The sequence below is a fragment of the Pogonomyrmex barbatus genome, unplaced genomic scaffold (assembly GCF_055798465.1).
Source record: "Pogonomyrmex barbatus isolate J1 unplaced genomic scaffold, ASM5579846v1 scaffold1, whole genome shotgun sequence".
NCBI lineage: Eukaryota > Metazoa > Arthropoda > Insecta > Hymenoptera > Formicidae > Pogonomyrmex > Pogonomyrmex barbatus.
Genome location: NW_028297098.1, coordinates 18,314,542 through 18,340,663, shown reverse-complemented (window position 1 = coordinate 18,340,663; position 26,122 = coordinate 18,314,542). Strand labels below are relative to the sequence as shown.

Sequence of the window (26,122 nt, the reverse complement as noted above, 5' to 3'; positions counted from 1 at the left end):
GTACAGCCATTAGTGCCGGTTCAGTGGCGCACAGCGAGAAAATGATTTTTGTGATTTGACTGTTTCTCTTCGGTTTGTCAAGGACTAATATTTCTCAAGTACAAACGCATAAATGTACAGTCGTGAATTTTATGCTTATTATACGTTAACTTCAATTACGTTCCAATCATTTTAATTGTGATGCTTTAATCCTGCATCTATATTGTATCGATAATTTAGAAAAATTATGAAAATAAAAAAAAAATCTCAGTTTTGCAAACAAAAACGTGCAAGTTAGAATAAGACAAAAATACATATTGTAACGTTTATGTATCAATAACAAATTCAGACTTAATTTAAAGACATTACTCTATGATCTATTCAGCTTGGATTAATATTAGAAACAATTGAAAGGGATTTTTAATTGATTTTTTGCATCAAGAAGGTTATTGTGAAATTTGCTTCATGGAATGATTCATAACTGTCCATAGCTTACTCATTTACTCTTTCGCGAATAGATAGATACGCATCGTTCGTTCCACGATCTCAATTCCTTAGCATGGTGACAATGCAGAGAACCGATTACAGAGACAGGACCAGTTTTCTTTGTAGTTCGATGAGACTTTGTTCTAAATATAATCGACGCTTCTTCTTGCATGATCACTTCAGCAACGACAGTAAGAAGCGTCGGTATTCTTGCCACTTCAATCTTTTCATTCTCGTCATTTTCTATAAATCACACCGGTTTAAACAAAAGAGACTTGGAACACCTTAAATTATAAAATACAGATAAATCTATTTATGAAACAAATTTTAGAAAACATAATTTCTTAAATATATTTCTATAAAAACTTTTTATAGCGAGATAATATAAATGGAACAATTGTAATTAGGCATAATATTAATAAGCTATCAAAAGCAATTAAGCTATCAAAAAAATGTTAATAATTCATATTTAATTATTTCATATTAAAAGGATTAGTGTCATTTTACACGATTTGAATTGTTGTTCAACATATAAACAAATATATTTTCTTTACTTTTACTTTTCACGCCAATTTTAATAATACAGTAAAAGAGTACAATGCACCATTAGCGAGAAAAGAATAGTGCGAGAGATTAACGAGGGGACAAGGTGAGTAAACGGAATATAATAAATAAACGTATAAATGCGTTTATGCGGAAAAGATTCGCGGCGCTGTCGACGAAGAAAAATGGTACGTTCTTCTCTCTTTTTCTCTCTCTCTCTTTTTTTTTTTTTTCGCCCAAAACTACCCGCGAGCTTGCGGCAGCTCGGGTATTTAACGGCGCGTTAAAAAAGTAATGCGGAAATATAATGGGAAACAAAGGAAAGAAAGTTTCTACGCTCGCTCACTCGCTCGCTCGGACTTCCAACGGCAGCGTGCCGCAATTTTACTCCCCCGCTATTTGGTTTGGATAAAGAGCTACCTGTTTGTTTACGTTTCGCTTTCAGCCGTTTGTACTCCCTCTCAACGGTGCACCACGGTGCAGCGAACGTGTGCATGTATGGGTGCGCACGTGTTCCCGTACATATACGTATCCCTTTCCCTCTCTATGCCCCTCTCTCTCTCTCTCTCTCCGCGCCCCCTTCTCTCTTTCTCCCACCCTGTTGTTCCTCTCTTTTGCCGTCTCTATCTCCCTTTCGGTCGCGCGGACGACGTAGCTGTATTGTGAGCGATAAGCAGCCGCATGTGCATACAATCACTGCATACGAGCGGATCTGTTTCGCAGACACTCGACGCGCGGGTCCCGTATCGTAATCACTGCACAAAAAGCATCAAAACCGAGTTATCGGGAAAGCTTTATTATCCTTGATGGGACTGAAAAACGGAGTAAAAGAGCACATCTTATCCTAGGAAAACTAAAACCCCGTCGTGTTGCGCATAAATTGTACGACGGTTAAAGGGGACAGTGAATTTTATGTTATTGTAAAATCGTCACCGTTAAAACCATCCGAATCGTTCTCTCATTACAGAACTCGTGCAATTTGTGTGAAGCTCACGTGAGTTGAATGTATTAGATAGTGTAAGAATAAACGGTCTCCGTTTATTTTTCCGAATCTAATAAATATCGTTCAATAATATAATTTCAACAATTACACACGCATCTCTACACGCGTTCCTGCTATACTGGTTTCTATTATTTATCGAATAGTTGTCTGATACATAATACGTGACGTAAGAACACATCTCACTGGAACATTCAGCGTGATGCCATTGTATCGACACGAGCGTTTGTACAGAGACATGAAACGCAGCGGGAAAGGGCAAGAAGGTTCATCGACCAAACGAACAAAAATCTAACAAAAGAAGCGAAAAATCCGATGTTTTCAACGAACGAGATAATAAAACGTAAAACTGGATGAACACACACGCGAATCGTCGAATCGCATGCCATTATCCAAAGAATAAAACTAAAAAGAACGGACTAGAAAGGGGATGAAACATCTATACACGTGTGTGTCTGTTTACATACGTTGCTAGAAAGAAATGTAGCTGGGGTAAGAAGGGAAGGAAGGAAAACGAAGAAATGCAAAGTTTTGCGGGATACAGGATGAATAGTTTGACTTCATTTATCATTCGAAGGCACACATTCTGTCGCAAATATAAAATCTTAGATTTCAATCGCGAACCACGAAAGACATCGTTAACGTCATTATCTAATTACTAATTGCGAGCGACATCTGAAATACTTTGATGTTAATTTCCTGCATTGAAATCCAAAATAGATTTCACAGTTTCCATACATCCCAGCTCGCGAACTCGTAATCTGTCGATTATAGATAACTTGGAAAATCTTCGCGACATTCCCGCAAGACGAGAGCGCTTATTAATTAGCGCGGAAAACGCATTCTGACAAGACAAAGACGGTCTTTTTTATAGTCGCTTTTTTTTTTGCGACCGTGAACGTTTCAAAAGCCTGTCATGCTTCACAAGAGAAACAAGAGAATCAGGGGCAAACGCGTGCCAAGTTTTGCTCTATCATTGAATCGATCTGGCGCCATTTGATACGTAAAACAAATTAATATGTAGAGATAGAAAAGACCATTGCGTCATTAGAATTTTGAAGAAATTCCAATTCCGATTACGATAGTAAGCGAAAATATAATACAATTATGCAAGCGTAAAAAAAACTTCGCTGTTATTATAACAACGTGAACTGTAATTTGTACAGTACGATTTTTTTGCGATTACTTCGGGATACTAAAGAAGAGTACGGATCGGAAGGTGGGCCTGAATCGCCACGCCTGTAGGAGACTGACAAGAATTATTAGTGGGTGAAGGTAGCCAGTAGCTGAGCCGAGGATCAATACTAGGCAGACGTCCGTGCGGTGTGGTGGAGTGCACTTCTACACGACTCTAGGCTAGGCTAGAGCTAGGAAAGGTTGGGACGAAGGGAGGTTGGGTAAGGTTGGATGGTGGGACGTCTACGTAGACTTCGGTCCCCATAAACCAAGCGCCGGCTGACTTAACGATACCGCCACAGGGGTTTCGGATAGCTGAAAAAAAAGAGTGGGATGCACCTCTGTCGATTTCGATTGGAATCTTCAATAGTTCACGAAAGAAAGAAAAGTCTTGAATGTAATTTTTGATTACATAATATGTAATTAGTTTCATACATACATACATTATACATATTATAATCTTCCATGTTTGTCTCTAAAATTTGTATGCAATGTCGATGGTAGCAAAAACATTTGAAAATTCCTTTGAGAATTCATAAAAGTTATTTCCAATTTCTTAAATCATTTTACTTTTTTGTGAATTTATGGATTCTTCAAATTAAAATTTTTTATATCAAATTCCTCTGTTCTCTCTAAATAAAAGTTTTAAAGATTGCAAACAATATCATTTGCCAAAAACAAACTATCTATTACTTGCTAACTTTATCTCCAAGTCCAATTAATTTTTAATATAAGCACGTATTTAATTTCTGCGTTTACCGTGAAGTATTCTTATGTAATGAACCGGCGTAACTGCATTGAGGGAGCGATTTTTTCGCCTTCATCATCGACCGAGGCTAATCCGATCTCGCCATTGCGAATTAGCTGCAAAAAAGCCGTGCGTTCACGATCGACGTATTTTATGATCAGCAAGCGGACACGCGGCAGCAAGGCAACAAAAATAATTCTCGCAAAGCGCAAACGGAACAAGAAGTTGCGAAAACTAGTTAAACCGCTCCAAGGTCGGGACCGTGAAACTCGTCCAATTCGCGGTGCAATTCCGCGCACACACCCTTCGCTCGGATACGCCGCGCCTCACGTTAGATAACACTACAGCAAGAACCATCGAAATTTTACGATACTTTCTAGATCTCTTTCGCGACTTCATATCCAATATATTTGATATTAAAATAATATTACTGACAATATATGCTCTTTTAACGCGATATAAAATCTATTGGAATTATGAGTAAATTTTTGATATCTTTGATAAAAATTTCAATGGAAATTAAATGCAATTGAAATTATTTTTAAAAATACATGTTAATACACGTATTGGAAAATTTATATTTGAATAACATTAAAAAGTTAAGTCCGATTCGAAATTTTGCAAAGATCGTGAGAGAGAAGATTTGACGTGGGCGCGTGAATTAATGATATCGAATAGCCCTACAGTTCGATATAGGCGTAATTAGAAGATTCCTGGAATCATCAACGTAAATCGAGGAAGCGGATACGCGTGAGTGCGAGATTGTTCAAATGTTCCAGGGGAGATTCCATCTCAACGCAGTAACTAATTTTCAAGCAGCGCATCTTGATAAAGCTCGCGTGAGTGCGAGATTAACGGGATCACGTGTTACTAAGAACTGCATCTTTTAACATACAGGCAATTAGTCGATTTCTAAGAATTTTAACTTTGCGCCGACAGTTATTCGAAAATCGCAACTGTAAATGAACTAGGTTTTGTAAGCATAGTTTGCGTTGAAAATTGCAATTTTACAATAACTGTTTTGGCCACCATTCCCTCTTCCCTTCTCCCTCTCCATCTATCATTTACTATCATTAAAACTTTAAATCATCAATTGAAATCAATATTAAGATATTTTATCGTGCGTATTAAGATATTAAAGATATTAAGATATTAAAAGAAAAATAAATGAAAATTGCAACTTTTTCCTTGAATATTTTTGTTTCCAAGAAGTCTCCGCGATACAGTTGTTGAAGTAAAGTTGCGTGGACGTGGATGGAGAAGATAAGGACGTGAATGCACGTTGGGGGAGTGTGAATGTCGCGTCGCGTCGCGTCGGTTGCGTACGGACGAATGAGCACACGCATATACATGCACGCACACGCCGAAGCGCTTCCTCGCGCACTCCGCTCACCCACCCGCTCATCCGCCCGTTCGCGCAAATGCTGATGATCATTCACGCCACTGACCTACTCTGTGCCGCGCGAGCTTCGCCCTCCGACGTCGCGATGCGGCGACTAGGAAAGCGGCAAGAGGCAAAGAGAAAGAGTAAGAGAGAAAGAGACAGAGAGAGAGAGAGAGAGAGAGAGAGAGAGAGAGAGAGAGAGAGGGTGGGAAAATGCTGTACGCGAGAAATAGAGAGTGAGACGAGATACGGAGACGAATGAGAGCGAGGTAAAGAGGGACGAGGGAGGAGAGAAGAGGGAGGAAGAGAGAAGAGAGTCTGATGTCTGGTCGGTGGGTCTGGGCCTGCGTAACGACGCGTGCACGTCGACGGTGCAAGTACGCGACGGCAGTCGAGGGTTGAGGGCCTCGTACGAGTCGCGGGATGATGCGGGGGAAGGAAAAGGGTAAGGGCGACCGAGGGATAACGGGGACGGTGGTGGAGGGCATGAAAGGAGGAGGCGAGATGCAAGGGGTGCAAGTCGGCTGTAGTAGTTGAAGGGGTGAACGAAGGGGAAGGGGACGAAAGTCGACCGAGGGGCGGTAGGGAATACGGAAGGCTACGATTGATCCGTGGTCGCCCTCCTCATCCTCCTCATCCTTCTCCATCCTCCACCACCCTCTTCTCTCCTTCTCCTTCTAGTGTCCCTTCCGCGCCCTTCGTCCTCGGCCCTCATCTTCTCTTCCTTCTCCACCTCCACCTCCTAACTCTACGTTGCCGCGACCTCACGAATTCATTGTGCGCTTCCGGCTCTCGTCCTTTTTCTCTCCGGCGGCCATTAGCTGTCCGTTCGGGTCGCCTCTTATTAGCATAGTTGCAAATTCTACGCCACGACGTCCGACGGTGTCGGCGGCGGCCTCCTCTTAACGCTTGATTGGAGGCCAACGCGACGCTTTGCGCCACACCAGTTACGCGTTGCTTGGAAACTGAACGCAGAGGAAAGAACATCGAGAAGATATCCGTTTTTGGCCGCGCGCCATCGCCAAAATTTCTGGATTTTCGAATCTCAATTCGATGCTCCTGCTTACTTTGTAAAAAAAGATTTTTCTCAGTCGGTTCTTAACTTCCACTGTAAAGTTTCGTGAATAATTTCTTTCGCAATTAATTATCCGTATCGGTACACCGTTTTAGCGATAATAGTGTTTTAACGATAAAGCTCGTATAAAAAATACACATGCTCTTACTTCGAACTGCTTCATGATAAACGCAAGCTTTACACATAATTAATTGCCCTTGTCCGTTAGGTTACTTTTAACAATTTTTCACTTTGCGATCCAGTTTAGAAGAGCGACCTGAGTTTCTAAATATGCGTAAAAGTTAAAATATACAAAAAAAAATATGTATTTTCGTACGTGTTTTTCATACGTGTTATAAAATTGTACGTATATTCTGCGGAATATATAAATTGGTCGAGATCTCAAAAAGTTGACGATTGCGAACGTTCTCTCGCGCGAGATATTAAGACATCACCGCATCATCATGCTAAGGGAGTAAAACAGCGCGTCCATATGTATAATACTCGAGTTTGACGGCGCAATTAATAGTTCGTTCGGTGTCACTGATTGATGATAGCGCGTTTATCGGGCGACGAACGGCGGCAACGAGGCCGGATTATCCGTCGCATTAAAAAGCGTTTTCGACGCTCGCGCGCATTCATTCGGGTGTTACATTTCGATAAATGGAACTTAAACAATCGCTCCGTAGAAATTGGCACGAGCGACGTCATATGATGTATATGTGTATGCCGTATACGCGGATATATACCGCGCGGCCACCCTCGTCCACCGTAAACAGAATTATACAATACCGAACGCGCTACCATTAATTAGCGTGACTTCGTGTCGACGAGACGGCTGCACATGCGCGCGCTTTTATTTTAGCGTTTCCCAACAAAATGTTTTTCGCGCCCCCAAAACAAATTGTGGACTTTTAATTGAGATCCATCGCACCGATGATTCGAGCTGCTCGAAAACATTTTCCCCTCTCTCCGCTTAACCCCGTTGAATTTCCCCGCTTGTATTTCCAGAATAATATTCCCCGATAAATCAGCAAATGCGATTTGGCGTTGATTTGAAAACATTTTTGTTTCAATTAATAGATTTTCATCTCAGGCATGTCAAAAATGTTCCCGATTTGCGCGCGCCGATTTTATCTTTTCTTATTTCTAATCTAGGGAAAATAATCTTAAGTAATTCTTAAGTAGTTTAATTTGTTCGACTTCAGTGATCATGTCACTTCAGTTATTAAAACTCGAACGTGCTAAAGAAAATTTTGCATAGTATATTAGGGCATTTAAAATTATGTCGGTATTATCGGTAAAATGTATTATCTCATTATCTCATTAATACGAATGACTTTATATCACTTTTGAAGATTGAAGATCGTGTGGCACTTCGAAGATAGGAAAATGTGACAAGGAATTGTAAAGCATAACAAGTTTGCCCCACCAATGCGTATTATTGAGAAGAAAAAAAGGTTTCTATATACGGCGAGATGTATTACTTATGTATATAGCGTGTCGAGCTCTGATTACACGGCTTGTAAAGCGGAAAAGTTCCTGCTGTTTCTTGAAATCCAGTATCGATCGAGCGCATCGAAACGCTACCACGCGACGAAAAAACTTGGAACACGACCGGCTCGGGCAAAACCATCTTGACTGTATACTTTGTAACATAATGAAAGACGCGAACACGCAGGAATAATCGGTTACACCGGCGAAGTTGCGTTCCATGAAGCGGCTATCATTCACAGTATAATGAATATCGTTACGCAATGCGTCTATTATTATCAGGTAGGATAATTTATGATCATTGAGCAACGAGAAAAATAATATATCTGCATTGTGCTAGTGCGTAATAATCGTACATTATTACCAATATTCTGGTAGATTTCCTTAGACGCACGTGCTTTTCCAAACCTATCTCTAAAAATGATAATGATAATGATAATGTAAAAACCATTAATAAAACTATATTTTATTATTTAATTTATATATTTAGATCAATTATATTCTAAAATAAATATTTAATGTTTTTTAATTTCTCCTATTATGAGGTAAATTAACTCTTATTTGTTTTATTATATTACAATAATCTGGATTATGCTGATTATATCCAATTTAAAGCTACTTTTTATTAAGCTATGCAAATTCTTTAGGCAATATTACTTCGAATTCTCCACTAATTGCAATAAATTTTTTAAATAACGAAATACAAAATAAAATATTAATATTAAAAAGTTAAATATAATTGATGTATAATCAAGTATATTTGGTATGAAATATGGAATGCTTTAAGTATATGTTGCATTTTATTCGATTGAACAAGTACTTGACCTGTAATTCTCGTTAAACTTTTATTTTATCAAATTACACAGCGATGCCACCGATTATTCGATTTGCAATCTAATTTGCTTCGTCGATAGAGAACAAATTTTATTCAATAATGTATATCTGGGCTACGTGACAAAGGCATGTATTATAAAGTATTGCAAGGTGCTCATAATGCACTCTGTTTTTCGATAGATCATCTGAGGTCTCAGATTAACGTTTAATTTTTTAGTTGTTATAATAACGAAATGATTACGCCTCTTGTGTCTAAAGATTATATATTCAATAAATGTATATGTTAAATAAACACATTTAGCATGATGTATCGATATCTGATTAATATGTTTGATTCTCACTGCAATAGTTTTGATAAAATTTCCATTGATTTCCATTGATACAATAAAAATTTGGTGAATTTTTTTTACAATTTTTTATTTTCTATGTTGATTTTATATTTTGGTAATACAGTTCTGTTAATTTACGTTTATTTTTAAAATATTATTGCGCAATGCAGTTTAATATCGAGACAATTGACTTCTTTTAAATTAATATTGATATGTTACATTCTAGAACAATAACTCTTAATACATTTTTCTGTAAAACTTGTTAATAACATTAGCAAAATGAACGAATATAATAAATATATATATATATATATATGTGTAATTTATATATGCATATCATTCATTTTAATTGCTTATATTAATGTACATCCAGGTAATAATATTATGTGAGATAATTAATGCATGAATGAAAAAGAAAGAAAGAATGAATATCTTTCCAAGTTTTCTTTATGTGTGTGTGTGTGTGTGTGTGTGTGTGTGTGTGTGTGTGTGTGTGTGTGTGTGTGTGTGTGTGTGTGCGCGCGCGCGCGCGCGCGCGCGCGCGCATCAATTTTTTTATCACAAAATGATTCCAATCATTTTGCATTATAAATAGATGCATTATAATAATAGATTTCTAGGATATTTTTGAGATTGGTAAGTTTATTAGGCATGCGATCGATGTTATTTGCAGTCACTATTCGAAGAATAAATACTAGAACAAAGATATATTTAAACTATATATATTTAAACATTTTATGTATCATTTATAAAAAAATGTCATTGTGTGCATTTAGATAATTATAAGAAAACTAATAAGAAAAAGTGCACTGCAAAATATTGTAATCATTTTATTTTATTTATAATTAATGTGATATTATTAATGTTCCAACAATGCGATAAATAAGCTGTCCTAAATGAATTTACAGAATTTCATATATCTTTATTTTTTATATTCTTTTTTCGCATTATAGATTCGTTGTGTCTTAAATCTGTATCAGTTTTAATTTAATTCTCGCAACAAATATCTCTTTGCGAGAGATGAACACACGCATAAATATAACGTGTCGCGTAAACGAAGCGATACGTAACGTTTTTATGAAAACAATGAGATAAGAAATTTCCGCATTGCGAACAGTGAAAAGACTAAAATCGTGATCGTGAAAGGCAAAACGATGAAATTTGGCTGAAAAGCCGCAAGACATTTTGTGAACTCGTTTGAATTTGTATTCACTCAGCGCATATTTAGCTACTAATGCAATTGCGGAATATATTTCCGCGTCTCTCCCTCCCTCCCCCCCTCTCTCTCTCTCTCTCTCTCTCTCACATATTTCCGCGATATCCAAACAAAACTCACAATTCACTACATACTCATTTAAATTGCAATATGTATGATGCAACGCGCAAATATTTTGATCTATATCAATTTCCTTTTACTCTAATATTCGCAGTAACATCATATGGTCATCACTTTGCAAGAATCTCTATATCTTCACGTGCATTGTTATGCAAGGCAATGATTGTAATACATGTATTAAAGATTTAAATAAATTCCTGGATAACAAGCGCGAGATGAGAATGTGAGTCTAGATCGTGATCCAACGATTACGTTCTGCAATCGTCGTCGTAGCGAAGAGATCCGACTGATGCGTCGCTATCTCGGGGGTTACCTAACAGAACGCGCGAGGATGCACTTTCGGGCGACGTCATGAGCGTCCGATACGCTGGTCGGTCGGGGCTAGCACAGTCGTGCAAAGTAAAAATAAAACAGCAGGCCAGAGAGAGAAAGAGAGGAGGCGGGGGAGGGAAGGGAGGGAGAGCAATTCCGTTCACGCAACACGCGCTCCGTGCGTTACCTAAGAACGCGTAGATGCGCAATTCAGCGTAACCGCATGGTTATGAAAAAAAGGATGCAAAAAACAATGGACGCGTGGTCGTGCCGGATCGATGCATATACACACGATGTCGGACGCAGACAGACTATAATCGCGCTTGACACGCAGGACCACAGGTGTCCGAAAGCAAGTGCGACCACTGATTGGTCCTTTCGTTTCTTAATTTTTCTTTCTCGATTCTTTAAGTGAAAAGATTGGTCTTTGAAAAAGATCAATTTTTGATCTTTTTCACCAAAAGACCAATTTGATCTTTTTGTTAATAATTTTAATTACCTTTTTCTTTTTTTTTACGTGAGACACAAGGTATAGTTAAATTTGCGTTCTAATAAAAATACATTTTAATAGAAAATTTAGCTAACTATTCTCTTAGTTTTATACTTACTCGATAATTGAAGATTTGCTTAAGATTTTATCGCCAGCATACCTTAAGATTCTTTTTGAATTATCGATGATGTTGCGTAATGGAACACAGCAATTATGGAAAATAGAAAACGATAAATCACGAAAAGTGTTAACCATTTCAGTTTGAAATTATTAATTATAAGTTGCATTATAAGACGGAAAATATCGGCGAACTGCGCCGCTTTGGTTTTTCACGTTGAAATCTTAGACCGCGCGTACCTATATCTATGCATCGATTATAAATCATCGATTTGCTAGTAATTTATGAGTAACGATCGCTCGATAAAGACCACGAAGCCACTTTTCTTCGTAAGTGTGCCCGCCAGCAATATACACATTCCGATGTGCTCTTTCAATAGATAAATAGATATTCTAATCAATAGAAACTTTTATAAAATTTTACAAAAAATAGAAAAGTATTGTTTTTGCCAAAACCGCGTAAATTATTTAAATTTACAAGGTAACTTTAGCCAATACACGTTTATTAAAATAAATTAATATGTTGCGTTATATAAAAAAAAAACAGATGAGGTAAATATATAGCTTTTTCTTGTTTGATTACATTTAGAAACAATTGTTCGCGGACACGAGATATTATTTTACCAAACATAAGATAAAAAATATTGAGCATGCATTTTTTATAGCTCTCTCTCTCTCTCTCTCTCTCTCTCTCTCTCTCTCTCTCACTCTCACTCTGTCTTTCTTCCCTTCTCGTAAATACAAACAAGCAGCAAGCGCAATTCGCGTTACCTAAGAATCTATATAAAAGCAGAGTGCATCGCCGCGAGACTCGCGATAGACGAATACACGTGCATGCGTTACTCTACGGAGTTTACCAAGACTTAAGTTACGCACATGGATATAATACACTGTAAGAATAAAATATAGAAAATAAAAAATGTGATATAATTGATGTGATACATATTGATAAAGTGTAATAAAGTTCAAAAGATAACTAAAATTGAATAATCGAAAAATAAAATAAATGAAATGTCTTAAATATATTTGTTAATTGCATTGGCAATTAAGAAATAATATTGTGTTAATCAAATCGACAAACCAAGTTATACTTTTTCTATGAAGAATGAAAGAATTTGTATAACATATGAAAGAAACTTGTTTATTTTTCATTTGTGTGTATAAAATAAAAAATAATTTCATATTTATTTTATTTGAGTAATTCATATAAATTATAAAGATAAGTTTGTCGTAGAAGTTCATCGTGAGAAATTAAAGCACTTAATTTCAAGTATCATTCTCAATTAAAGATTAAAGTTTCACTCCGATCTTTTAAAATGTAAGATTTATTTAAGCGTACAAATATATATATTTCAACGCGTCTACTTTATAGAGAATCGTACATTTCATCATAAGATTTTTTTTTATCGACATAAAACTCTTGAAGGAGTCGATCCGTCATCGTCAGACGAAAGAACAGCTATGTTTCATACTCGTGATCCACGTCGAAAATAATAATTAGCTTCCGCGCGTGCTGCGTAAGACGTCAATGCGTGCGATACTTTTACATATCCCCCCCTCTCATTCTTGTTTCGCAGTCCTCCTCCTCCTCCTCCTCCTCCTCCTCCTCCTCCTCCTCCTCCTCCTCCTCCTCCTCCTCCTCCTCCTCCTCCTCCTCCTCCTCCTCCTCCTCCTCCCCCTCCTCCCCCCCGCCATCTTCTCTCTATCTCTTTCTCATCCACCGACGAGTACGCGTTTTTTTGGTCCAACGACGCCTGTGCCGCGGTACGAATCGCGAGATCCGCGAGGGAAACGTGCGCGACGCCGTTGCGGGTGCGTATGTGTGTATCCGTGTGCGTACGTGCGTATCGGTGTGCGCGCGCGTCCTCCTACGTAACGCGGCGTGTGTGTGCGTGCGCGCGGGCGCGCACGCGCGCGTCGCGACGGCGACTTTGTGTGGGAGAGCGCGCGCGTGCGTCTGTACGCGACGGTGCGCGCGTGAGCGTTTCACACCTGACTACAACGCGAGTCATACGAGGGACCGTACAAACGTCGAAAGACGATTGCGAGAGCGCGGAAAAGCGCGAGTGACGCCGAAAATCGTGTCGGCAAACGCACGGATTTATCGCGCGGCGCTCACGGCGCTCAGCCGCGCAGAATCGATTTATTTTGTCGGCACGGTCTGCGCGGCGAACACGGTAGGTTAGTTGACCGCGGGGCCGAGCGAGCGCTGAGCTGACAGTAGGCCGGCGACGTCACAGTGGGCCGGTTCGAGCCTTCCTTCGTTCGATTCAGGCAGGCTCCTCTATTCGTTTTACATGTAGCAAGGTAAATATTTAAACGCGGTGTTTTGCGATTTTACGAGAAAACGTGGCCCAGTGCGCGAATAATTATTTTTCATCGTCGATACCGTCGTCATCGTTGCTGTCATCGTTATCGTCGACGTTATCGTCATCGTCGTGCCGTCGTCACGGGGGCGGACGACAACCGTTTTAACATCCTGACGATTTTGGTGACGCGTGCGATTTCATCGTTCGATGAATCAAACGGAGAAAGAAAAGAGAGAGAAAAAGAGAAAGGGAAAGATAATACGTGTATGTCTATCGCTTTCGAAGAGGGTGCGAGCAACATTTTCATCTTTCGTCCCCGTTCGTCATGTGTCGACGTCTACGTTACATTTGCCGTGTTTGTTAATCACCGCTGTCACTGACGTTCCATCGCATTCGACTGCTATCACCGCTGCCTGACACGAATTTGACAGATAGAAAAGGTAGACAGACGGAGAAAAGAAAAGGAGCGAAAAGATCGAGCTATGAGAGGAGAGCGGAGAGATCACGGAAAGAACGAGGGAAAAATTGCGCGAGCTCGCGTCACGCGAAAAACCGCGTCGCAAAACGTGCTCCAAGTTTCGTGCTCGGCGTATTTCTTCCGGGTTTCCCGTACGATATCTCGATTCGTGATTCACGCGATTCAGATGTTGATGATCCATCTGATCGATTCCGCGCGCGCTGTTCGACGGAGCTGTCACGACGCGCGAAGTGACGAGGGACTCTCCTCTGTCTCTTCCTCGTGTCTCTACGGAGCGCGCGTCGCACCGTTTGGACAACAGTGGAGAGACACGTGAAAACACGCGCTCTGACAGCTCGCGCTACGGCGCGTGCACGTCACGTTCGTGAGAGGTCCGCTCGCGCGTTTTCCAACTGCCGTGATTATAAATTGGCACGGCGACCTTGCGCGGCCCCGAAAACTCTTGGCAGCCGCTTTCGAATCTCGCGGCCGGACCCGTGCATTCGTTAAGCCGTGACGTGCACGCGCGTTCTAAATAGTTCAGCTTCCTCCTTGCGGCAACGGAAAAGCCTAGCCAGAAATATATATATATAGAGAGAAGAGAGAGAGAGAGAGAGAGAGAGAGAGAGAGAGAGAGAGAGAGAGAGAGAGATAGTGGAAAAAAGCAATCTCGGAACGTACGCGTTTGGCATGGTGGCCCTCGCGCGTGCCGCGACGCGACGCGACCCGACGCGCCGCGACGTGCCGCGACACACGTGACAGTGAACAGTGCAACGCGTACTGCGCGAGCGACGCGCTTGGAGCCGCGAGAAGGCACCGAGAAGGCACCGAGCAGCTCGCGTCGTCTTGTTCGCGGCTTCCATCGTCGCGACGCAGTTTTGAGCCGTCGAGGCTTTCGTAGAGGAAGGCTTGAAACGTAGAGGAAGTGAGGCAGCCGAGAGGAGGAAATCAGCTGCATTCATATTAGCACTCAGCTGTACGCTCAGCACGAGCGCGAGTTTGCGACGCAAGGAAAAAGAGAAACGATGAGTTTAAGGAAAACGTCACGAGAAAGATGCAACGAGATGCGCGCGCGTGAATATACGAGCGCGTGCTGTCAAGAAGGAGGCAAGTTGCGATAATGCGTGTCCCCCGCGAGCTGCAAATACAGTCAGACGAAAATACCTCACGTGCGTCGAGAAATTGATAAGGGAGAGAAAAAGAGAGAGGGAGGGAAACGCGTAGGGGGAGGTCGTTTTCGGAGCACGATGAGGGATTCGAGGAGATGACCGGTGAGGAACGTCATCGGGTGAGCGAGCAAAAGTAAAGCATGACGGTCCCGAGGAAATCTAGAGCGATCGAACGGCCCGCTGCGACGAGAGGGGCGTCGAAGAGGCTTTAATTATTCGAGCGTCGACGTATTCTCTCGCGGATTTCACTTCAGCAGCGGCAGGTCATACGGTGACGTAGTTCTGAGGTGGACTCATTCTAACGAATTTGTGCTAAATTATCGGAGACAACCAACAATATTATTATATTTGAACAATATTATTGCAAAAATGAGATAATCTCTATTGATCTTTTCTTCTTCTTTCTTTCATTATTGTTGACTCTTGACAAGCATTTTTATCAAAATTTAAATCTGAAAATAATTTTTAATAGTGTCTTGATAATCTCTTGATAAAGAGAGAAGGAAGATGGCAACATTCTTGTGAAAGATAATCCACAAAGTTGGAAAACAAAATTAATTATACAATACAACTACAGCTGAGTACGCGAAATTTGAACTCAATTTATTAAATACTATTACGTTTGTAACGAGAGATAGAAAAAAAGAAAAGCCAGAGGGAGAGAGGGGGGAGGGGGTTACAACTCATTTTTGCATAGCTCTCAGTTAAAGTAGAAGAGAAGTGAAAGCTCTGAATAAATGTTGGTACGAAAGAAATTCTTTTGTAAGAATCTCTTTTTCTCTATCGCTTTTTATAGATCCGTCTCGACGTATGTCGTATGTGTGTAGACTTTCTGTTTGTTGTTTGAGTTTGTTGACTGACAATGATCCAATAATAGGTTCTAAGCACAGCGTGCACTTTGGCGTGAAATTTTCTTCCATACCAACATCCACTTGCCCTTGACGGCGCGGGGGTTTTCTCACTCCACTCTACTGCTTTAATTAGTCGAATTCACCGTAAAGGGGCTTGAAACAACCATTGTTAAATCCTATCGTACACGTTGACGTAAAGTGCAAGTGGTAACGGTGGCACGCGCTCTGTGATTAAATCCCGACTGGCTTCAACGTACTTCACCGTTCGAAGCTTTGATTAGAATCAGTTTCCGTTTCAAACTAATTCGATTAGACCTGACATTTCGAACGGATTCGTTAGAATGATTTTCTACATTGAACACGCGCCTATTATACCGCTAGAATATGTATTATGATGCACGAATCAAAATGCAAATTATAATACGAAAAATTATTCGCCGGAAGCGAATGTGTCCGATGATTATATCACAGATCTGATGAATTTTGATTAGTTTCTGTTAAATAGAGTTATCTAAAAGGAATTAAAAATAGAAGAATTATCAATATTCGTTCGAATAAAATCGTAACCGCTGCGTTCCCAATACGATTAGACAAGATCAAATCAACAAATTTTTTTTTTTTTTTTTTCATGACTTGTGACATTTGCCTGTGAAAATTTTCGTTTCGTCAGTTTTTCTTTCTCTCGAACGTTTTCTAGCGTATTAAATCTGAAATGTCGCAGCCTCCTCTATTTAAAGTGCAATGCCTCGTAAAACTGTGCCCCACTTCTCTTATTCTTACGTTTCATTATGCCACCGATTCTAACGCCTGTACGACGACGATAATAGCGTTTCCGCGATCGACTTGCCTTGACAGAGACAGACCGCGTGACGTATCACTCGCGGCTCGAGGACAAGAATACCGAAGACGACGCTCCGTCCTCATTCCTCAGTTCGGTCTTCGCGCCGCGCAGTCTATCTTCGTCAGAGGACTGCATCCGATGTTCGGAGTCCGCGTGTTGTCACGTTGCACGGACGTCAGAGGCATCGGATTTTACGGGGAATCTCAATAGCAAACTCTTGCGATGCCGTTGAATATACGAGTAAATACGAAAGCCTCACATTCATTGGAACTATCATTAGTATGATAAGTCTCATTGCGTTATCGTTCAGTATTATTCGTGAAACTTGATACTACTCTAACGTTTGTCACATCCGAAAAGCTAATCAGACACAGATAAGAATAGTTATCCTGCGATTGTAATTATCAGAATTAGCTCTCTGTCAAAGGAAAGAAATATAAGTTTAAGTAATATATTAGTAATATATTAGTTCTAACAGTAACGCATTTTTTGAATAAATGAACTATACAGATACAGTGATACGTACAATGATACAATGATATTTGTTACGTATCGCGGGCACGGTTCTTTCGGTAGTACGGCCCTGCGTTCTAAGCAGCATAGACATTTGACGTTTCGCGAAGGTCGCGTGTTCCAACTCTCCCCCCCCTCTCTCTCTCTCTCTCTCTCTCTCTCTCCCCCTCTCTCTCCGTCTCTCTCTTTTTTTTTTCTCGCGACTCCGAACGCACGCGTTCTCCGCTCGCGTCTCGCTTCCATCTTTTTCTACTTTGTTCTCCGTCTGTCTTCCACACGGCGTGTACGCACACGTATGTACGTACATACATACCTCCCGACATTTAACGATCGTTACGCGTTCAATTGTTCACCGTCGTCACACCGCCGAGAGGCCGCGCGCGCCTTTCTGACGAACCGAGCCGCTCGTTCCGCGACGATATTTTCCGCGTCGCGTTATCGGCGTACGTGACATTGAGGATCGCCCGAGAGAGAGAATTGCAACGTAACAGAACGCGGCGTTGGCCGCCGCTTGCTATCGTAGATATCGCGACGTCGCGATGCGCCGCGCCGCACCGCGCCGCGGCGTCGATCAGCTGGCGTCGTTCCGTCTCTCTCCCTCCGCACGACGCCGGCAGCGTGGGCACCGCTCCTCCTCTATGCTCTATCGTATGCGTACATCCAGCCGAATGCTAATGGGGCGTGCAGACGCGCGTTAGACATTTGTTTGACGCGTGGATTATGTATAGGATGCCTGGGAAACTCGAAAGGCCTGAAAACTAGATGAATGTAAGTTGAAAAACTTATGTTCTCAAAATAAATTTGCGAAGGGCCGCATAATCGCAGATGCGGATTTGCAGAATAAATTTAGGAGATCGCAGATAAATTGTATATTGGACAAATTTAGTCAAGTTAAAATTTTTACATACATTTTATTTTATTTTGTGTACATACTTATCTGTAATGTATTTGTTCAAGTTTTTATCTTACAAATATAAATCGTTAACCTAAAATTCATATTAATATCTTATTATGTTATTGCATCATTATCATATAATCGTATTTAGAAAATGTAAAGTGAAATTTTTTGCCTTTTAAGAGATATATTACTTTCTTGAGAATAACGCAAGGATATCAAAATTAATATAACTGAATTGCTTTATTTTGCTTCTTAAGTATAGAATCACTTTATTGATAAATTCCCAGAAGATCTAAATGTGATTATTTTTAAATTTTATACAATTATTCTAGAAATATTACATTGTTATAGTATTTCCAGAATATATTACTCTTATTATCTTTCACTCCTTTGCTTTTAAATATAAAAATGGCCTACTTAACATGCAAATAATCAAAAACATCAAAAAGATAATCAAAATGATAATTTTCTCTATTGATTGGAGATGATCAAACAGATTATTTTCGTGTCTGGTTCTATCCATTTGAAGTTAATTATCTTCTACGGTTTTTTCTCTTTTTATATATTTATATTCTATTCCATTGTTTTAATGTTTGTTTTCGTAATTTAATATTACTTTTTATCTCTGTGCATATTTGCATCATTTATATATGATATATTATTTGAAAGGAAGTTATAATGATTATGCGACTCTAAAAAAATTATTTTAATTTAGATATCAATAATAAATATCATGTTTTTCTCTTTCTTTGTTCTCTCTTTTCCGACCACGAACTGTACGAATACAAAATTCAAAAAATCAGTCAACTTACGCACTACAATAGTGTAAAAACGGTGTCGTCTAGTGAAAGCTGTAGTGAAAGAGAGAGAGAGAGAGAGAAAGAGAGAGAGAGAGAGAGAGAGAGAGACCCACGGTATTTTGTATATTTTCTGCACTGATTAACGCATTCTCGCGCCGTGAGGTCATTAACATTGATAAATCAAAAGAAAGCGATGCATTCAAGACTTCTGCTTCGTCGAAACGTCGATCAAATCATTTTTATAGTGTCATGGTAAAATAGGTATGCAAGTATACATATCCGAAAGATCCCGGAAGACAGTCCTGTTAACGTTTAGTAATTAATTTGATCAATTTGAATAACCTCGAAATCATTGAAAAATTAAAGTGGAATATATACATGATAATTATTTTACAAATCGATATAACATATATCATATATTTTTGCAACCAAACTTTGTTCTATAATTTTCGAAACTTAGTTTCTAAGTTTTAAATCTTTGATTTTTACTGATTTATTTACTATTATATGTATATTGTTTTTTTTTTCATCACTGCAAACAATATGTATATCGTTGCAATGTACTATAATATTGGTGTTTTGCTAAAAGTATTTATAGCGGGTGAATAGTATCGATACTATCATGTTAATCGTAATTTCATTTTTGCGACGGAAAACTACACGCGGCAAAACACGTGCATGTATCTCCACGCACTGTCGACACGGGTTATCGATTCATAATCATAATCGCAACAGATAAGAGTCACCGCGAGAGAGTTTGCTCGCTCGAGGTGTTACGTTGTCAAGCGATAGACATTCGTTTGCAAACGTCTTCGCGAATCGAAGAAAAGCTAACATGCCTTGGCACTTTCGTTGACAACATTTTCTCCCCGTTTGAAATATTCGGAATGAGAGAACGAATTGGATTAAAATGTTTTAATCTCTTAATCCTTTGATTCAAATTTTACATTATACTTTTTTTATTCAATATTTAATTTTTGAAAAATATTTATTCAACTTTTCGTTCGAGGTAAATATAATCCTTTAAAAACTACACATCTTTTTTGAAAGAAGTAAAATAGATTTTACAGATATTAAAAATTTCTCTTTGAATCGCGTTTATTTATTCACACATAGCCGAAAGTAAACAGTTACAGTTGATAACCTCGAACTATCCTGTATGCTAGGATAAACCTCGGCGATCCTATAGATATAAAAAAAAAAAAGAAATAAAAATTGTGTAACAGCTATCTATCCCATTGTTATCGGCCTGGACGACTTAAATCGGTTTCCACTGGTTCACGATCTTTTGATTGGCGGCATTCTACAGAGTGATTTTCGATGGGCACCGCCGATGGGCGGTTTTGCCTACAATCCCGACGTATATACGTGCCGTATATACCTGTACCACGTTTATACATATCGTGATCATTTTTAAAACGTGACGGAGACAGACGGGCGAGGCTCTCGGACGAAGAGATAGAGACGTAATGATTGCAATATTCCGCCAGTAATTGCTCCAGTCGGCCGCACCGTTGAAACATCATTCGCGCTCGCGAGTCGTAGATTTGTTTTTCCCTCCCCGTTTCTATCTCCGCGCGTGTCGCATCGTCTGCCACCATGCCGTGCGCCGCGTCGGTCGAAATGTCATTCTCGCGGGGGATTCGTTTTCTCTCTTTCCCCCCTTCCCGCCTCCTCCCCTTCCGGCTCCCAATCTCTGTCCGGTGGCGATCGTCCCTGTCCCGCACCTCGCCGCCATCCCCCAATCGCGAACCGCGTGCTGTTCTCAATGCCATTCATCGCGGTTCGAAATCGATACGTGCCATTAAATGCTGGCGATGCATTTAAAACGAACGATCGAGTCGAGGGGGGGGGGGGATACGCACTTGATTAGATCCGCGGAACTGATCCTCGTTAACGCCATGTTATAATCGCGCGAATCAACTTCCGACCTAACTATAAATACGAGAATCGAAAGTGACAGTAAGTCAAGTATGCTGAGATATTTATATTAGGCTCCGGTCTAAGCACCGACATCACTTAACTTTATCCGTAACTTTGAGCAAATTTCTTATCCTATATGTGGCCCAGTGTCTATACACCAATGATGCGAAATATCGACATTTGTCGACACGTGTGCCTGGCCTCGATATCGCGGAAATCTAACGCGATGGCGCATCCCAACTTCTGGAAAAATACGAGGTATATTTCAATATTTCTGCGCACCATTTGCATACTGTATATTTGATATACTTTGTATCTCGGCATACTTAAATATCTTTAAATATCATTTGCCAATATTTCCTCGCAGTTCTAACGACAGTACTTTGTCTCGTCATAGCACTATCGTTCTTTTTACTTGACGAGCGAGCGATAAGAGCGAACGAGCGAGCGGGCGAGCGAGCGGGCGAGCGGGCGAGCGTGTCGCGCGCGTGAAAGGAAGCCCCCGGCAAAAAGCTCACCACGAGGTATTAGTCATTGGTAACCGACCGAAGCTTTTTCGCCGCGCGTCGTGCCGTGCGATTCCCGCAGTCGTGACCGTCGCCTCGGCTGATTTATGGCGAGCCATCGTTATTTTCGCCTAGCCTAGCCTAGCCTAGACTAACCCGAGCTCGCGCTTCTTCTAGATGTCCCTTTCCTCCAGTGCTCTTTCTTTCGTCTATCAGCTTCTTTCTCTCGCGATCTTTCGCACTCTCGCTTCTTTTCCCCTTTCATCATCCTCGCAGCTCCCTCTTTCTCTCTCCGTCCATCTCACTCTTCGTCCGCTTCTTCTTCCCTCTCTCCGCTTGGATTTCCTACCTGCTCGGCTCGCGTTTAAACGTGGGTGGGAGAGAGGCCGGTCGTTACCACCGGTTAACGACGGCTAGGTGCTACTACCAGACACCTCTTATCCCCCGTCGGAACCTCGTAACCGAGTGAAGTTGCGCGAAAAATACCTGACCGAACCGGAATGCCTCCGCGTCGCCGGAAGTCCGGCCGTTACGCGTCAATTTCGCCGAGTAATTGACTCGAACATCCAGATAATATCATTATCCTTGACCGATCGTATACAGCTACCGTCGTTCGCTGCAGCCTTAAATCCATTGATTCTTTAGATCGCCCGATAGATCGCCGAGTCTACAAATCTCTTTGTTTATCGGTTCACACAGATAATACTAAATACTAATAATAATAATGGATCTGCGTGTTGCAATTTTATCGAATTTGTTGATCTTTAAATTCGCAGATATTCGTTGTGCGGATTCGGAATCAAGGCTATAAAGCTACAAATCTATATATCTATATATAGTAAATTGTGAAATTCGTCTAGCATCTAGATTTATAAACATCACAGAGTTTTTGAGCTCGATAGACTTTAAAAGCCATGGATTACCATGGAAATCTACGAAACTTTCAAACTTTTAGGCGTGCGTTTCTAAAATTAATCGTCGCGTTATAAAAATTTCATATGAACAAAAGTTTCAGCTTGCTGACAACCATATAGGTTGACCGCGGCATAATAGCAATATAATTCTCTCTTCATTATATTATATTGCCTATGTTGAACGATTCGATTATTCCTCGCCATTAATTTAACAAAATTTGCGTTATACCGCGGAGAAACAAAGCGTAAATTATTACCGCGATCAAAATTACCGCGCCGTCATTGCGGTCTGGCTCGTTACGAGCGAACGATTTGCTCATTCTAAAATTCATCATTTAATTATAATGCGTTACAACCGCTGTCACTCCAACGATAATCCCGGCTCGCCGCATCGACTCCTGGATTCGCGTCGATTGCGCCGATTCGTATCGATCCGCGTCAAGCGACTCATGAATTTCGAGACACATGGTGTATAGGGTGTCACACAATTATTGGACGTCTTTACAGTCATAAATTCTATAGAAAATTTCAATCGCTTTTTCCGTTACGAAAACTTCATTCGAGCAGATGTATTTGTTGCAGGTTTTAATCATTGAACATCGTTAAATATTTGAATAATTCTAAATTTAAATTAAATTTTTATTAAGTCAACTCTGTTAAATCCATTTAAAATTAATTGAAAGATTATTTGTCTATACTTCTTCGAGAAACTTTTAACTTTCAATCTTAAATAACTGAGTGTCAATGTTTCTCTATCGAGATAATCGAGTTTGTTTTGCTACAGATCTTTAGCTGAACTAGTATATCTGAAATAAAATAGATGAAGGATGTTTGAATTTTGGCAAGAGAGTGAGAAAGAAAATTTTAGCGCAGTCCAGTTCAATGATAAACAACTTATATTATTCAGTGTTTCATGATTGAATATATGAATATTTTGATAATTGTAGAGCACCCTATACATCACACTATTATTCCTGCGTCTCCTTGTCTCGTTTTCCCTCTCAAATGGATATACCAACGTTCTTTTTCTCAGACGGCAGTCGATAAACTGTTTGGAATGTCGTCGAAGTTGTAACGAAGCGCCATAAAGTTACGACTACGTCTCCGGCGCGAAACTTCTACGAACTTTCAAATATCTCTGTCCAGGTAAAAGTTTAAGGAGCTTTTGCAGTGTGTGCGCCCGCTTGCGAGCGTTTCCTGCGGCGACAAAAACGCGGGTAATCCGATGCGGCATATTCGCTCTTTAACGAATCAAGGTTCAATATTCTTTCAATGAAAATGTTTTAGGAAATACCAATTTATCGTTATTTTACATATAAAAATTTATTTCGAATATTATTTATTTAAAATATTAAGAACATAAATAGTGACTAGATTTTTTAATTAAGGTAAATATACAGCTTTTATTTCGACAAAAAATTTAATTATATTTGCTCTTTTGGTAGATTAAATTTATTTTGTATAGCATGCAAATTGCATTATTAACTTATAAATTTTATTATTAAGTTGTTAATTCCGTCAACTTTCACTTTTTAATCTATTAATTTATATTACCTACATTTTCGCTTCTAGATTTAAATGAATCGATATAGCTTTATGAATTATTTTCTCTTTATGATTGATTAACTTGTTTGTATTGTGTAAACTTCACAATTTAGTAAATAACATTAAAAGTAAAAATAAAAGTTAATAAACTGGATAAATTATTAGTTGAGAATAAACAATTCTACCTCCAGTAACATCTTGCAACATATAATCAATAATACCGTCGGAAAATATTTTGATAAGTTTGATATACTCTGTATGATGCTTGCATTTTTTGTTTTGTATGTCGACGTATAAAGAAAAATATTTTTCATGTAATTTTTCAATCGACGAGACGTTTTTCGAATGCCCGTTCCATTTCCGGTAAAAACAGTTTCGCTCGGAGAGCGAAAGTAGCTTTAATTATCCATCGTTATTTCGTAATTTAACGATTAGCAATTACTTTGCTCGCGATTACTACCACCCGTATAAACTGTACGAGGGTATGTTCTCTTATTTAGCAGCCCTGTGCCTTCGTTATCTCTGTGGCTTCGACCACGATATATCGTCATTAGCCGTCACGCACCGTCTCGCAATACGCACACGCCCGCTAATTAACGCAGGCCTTACATTTCTTCCAAATAAATTTGCCCACAGCTTCTAATTAACACGAACATTCGGCTGAAACGAAATATATTCCTCTAAAACGAACTACTACCCCCCCCCCCCCCATTCTGAAATTTACTATTCCCTCGAAGGCTCTAAATTATTCTAGAATGTGACAATTCTTGCGGAGTAGCCGCAAGCCCCGACCTCTCCACACAAGAATATTTAAAGTGCGTGTAAAAGCCGAACCGAGGAAACAGGATATGAGGTCGGGAAATACGGTAATGAATCCGGTATAATGATCGCAGATCGCCTCCCACGCAGTCGCTTTATTTTATAATAATCTATTATAAATAACAGAGTGTCATTTCCGTAATGTCAGCAGTTCTTTAATATCGCTTAAAATGCCAGTGATATAAATACGCGTTAGTACGTTACCCTACGGAAAAAAGTTGCTATTAAAGTATGGCTTTGTAAAACCTTTCTCAAGTTTTCCCACAAGCGTTATCGATTTTGTGCAGTTCCGTTTTGAACAAAGGATATCCCATTCGTGAAATGCGCCAATCACTTTATACATAAAAAACTTTTCACGAGGCATGTTTATTGCGTATCGACGAATGACAGTGGATTGCGCTTCAAATGACTATAGCTACTATAGATAGAAAATTGTCTTATCAAGTTCTTTAATATGGCGTGCATAATATATAACTATTTTTCTTCGGCGTAAATTCGAGAAGACTATCGATATTTCCCACTTCTCTTGGGAGCAGTTAATTGCGCGATAACCCATATTTGCTTCCTAATAATTAAATTGCAAGAACTAATTACTTTTATTTTGAGAAATCGATATAGGGTTGTAGAAATTATTACACTTATTACATTAACACTAGTTATTTCCAGTTTATCTCTGTAAATAGCAAAATTTTTCACCAAATAACGTTAAAATATACAAACGTAAAATATACTGGAGCAACAACCCATTATAAATATGTAAACCCATTATAAATACGGTAATTCATAAATTCCATTGATGAAAAAAAAAAAAAGAGAAACGCGAGATTTTAAGCATTGCGTCATTCTTCGGAAAAGAGCCTCAGATCTTAACAGATTTTATGTTATGTGTAAACACGAGTTTAAGTCACTTCCTGGTTAAATACTCCCGACACTGAAATACGCTATATTATACAACTTGTAAAAACGCACGCGTCGTTGCATATCACCGGGAGAAGCACCGCCGGTATTGTACTCCCGTAATGACTTCGCAGAATGAAAAAAAGGAAACGAAAAAAAAAAAAGAAAAAATAATTCTCTCACGCTTCTCAGCGCGGCGCGCGTGTGTTTCGTTCGTCGTCCGTGCATTCGTGCTGTTTGCGGAAAATCTGCGCGTGTCGATCGTGACGCGCATCTGCGAGTCGCGCGTGCGTGCAGCCGCAGCGATACGGAACGCGCGATTTCGTAAGACGCACTTGACGCAAACCAGGGACGGATCTAAAATATTTTTAACGATGCGTCCAACAACGGTTACATTT

At 39.7% G+C, this 26,122-nt stretch overlaps 1 protein-coding gene across 3 annotated transcripts in view; it reads left to right on the top strand.

The window, feature by feature from the left end:
* Positions 1-13,315: 13,315 nt before the first annotated feature.
* The window catches only part of mamo (zinc finger protein 628-like), a 63,537-nt gene continuing 50,730 nt past the window's right edge, over positions 13,316-26,122 (top strand). The window contains exon 1 of one of the 3 annotated variants that reach the window (XM_089079930.1): positions 13,316-13,589. The gene's annotated coding sequence lies outside the window, so the exon portion shown is untranslated. The remainder of the gene's footprint in view (positions 13,590-26,122) is intronic. The other 2 variants (XM_089079926.1, XM_089079924.1) reach the window with 2 other exon arrangements.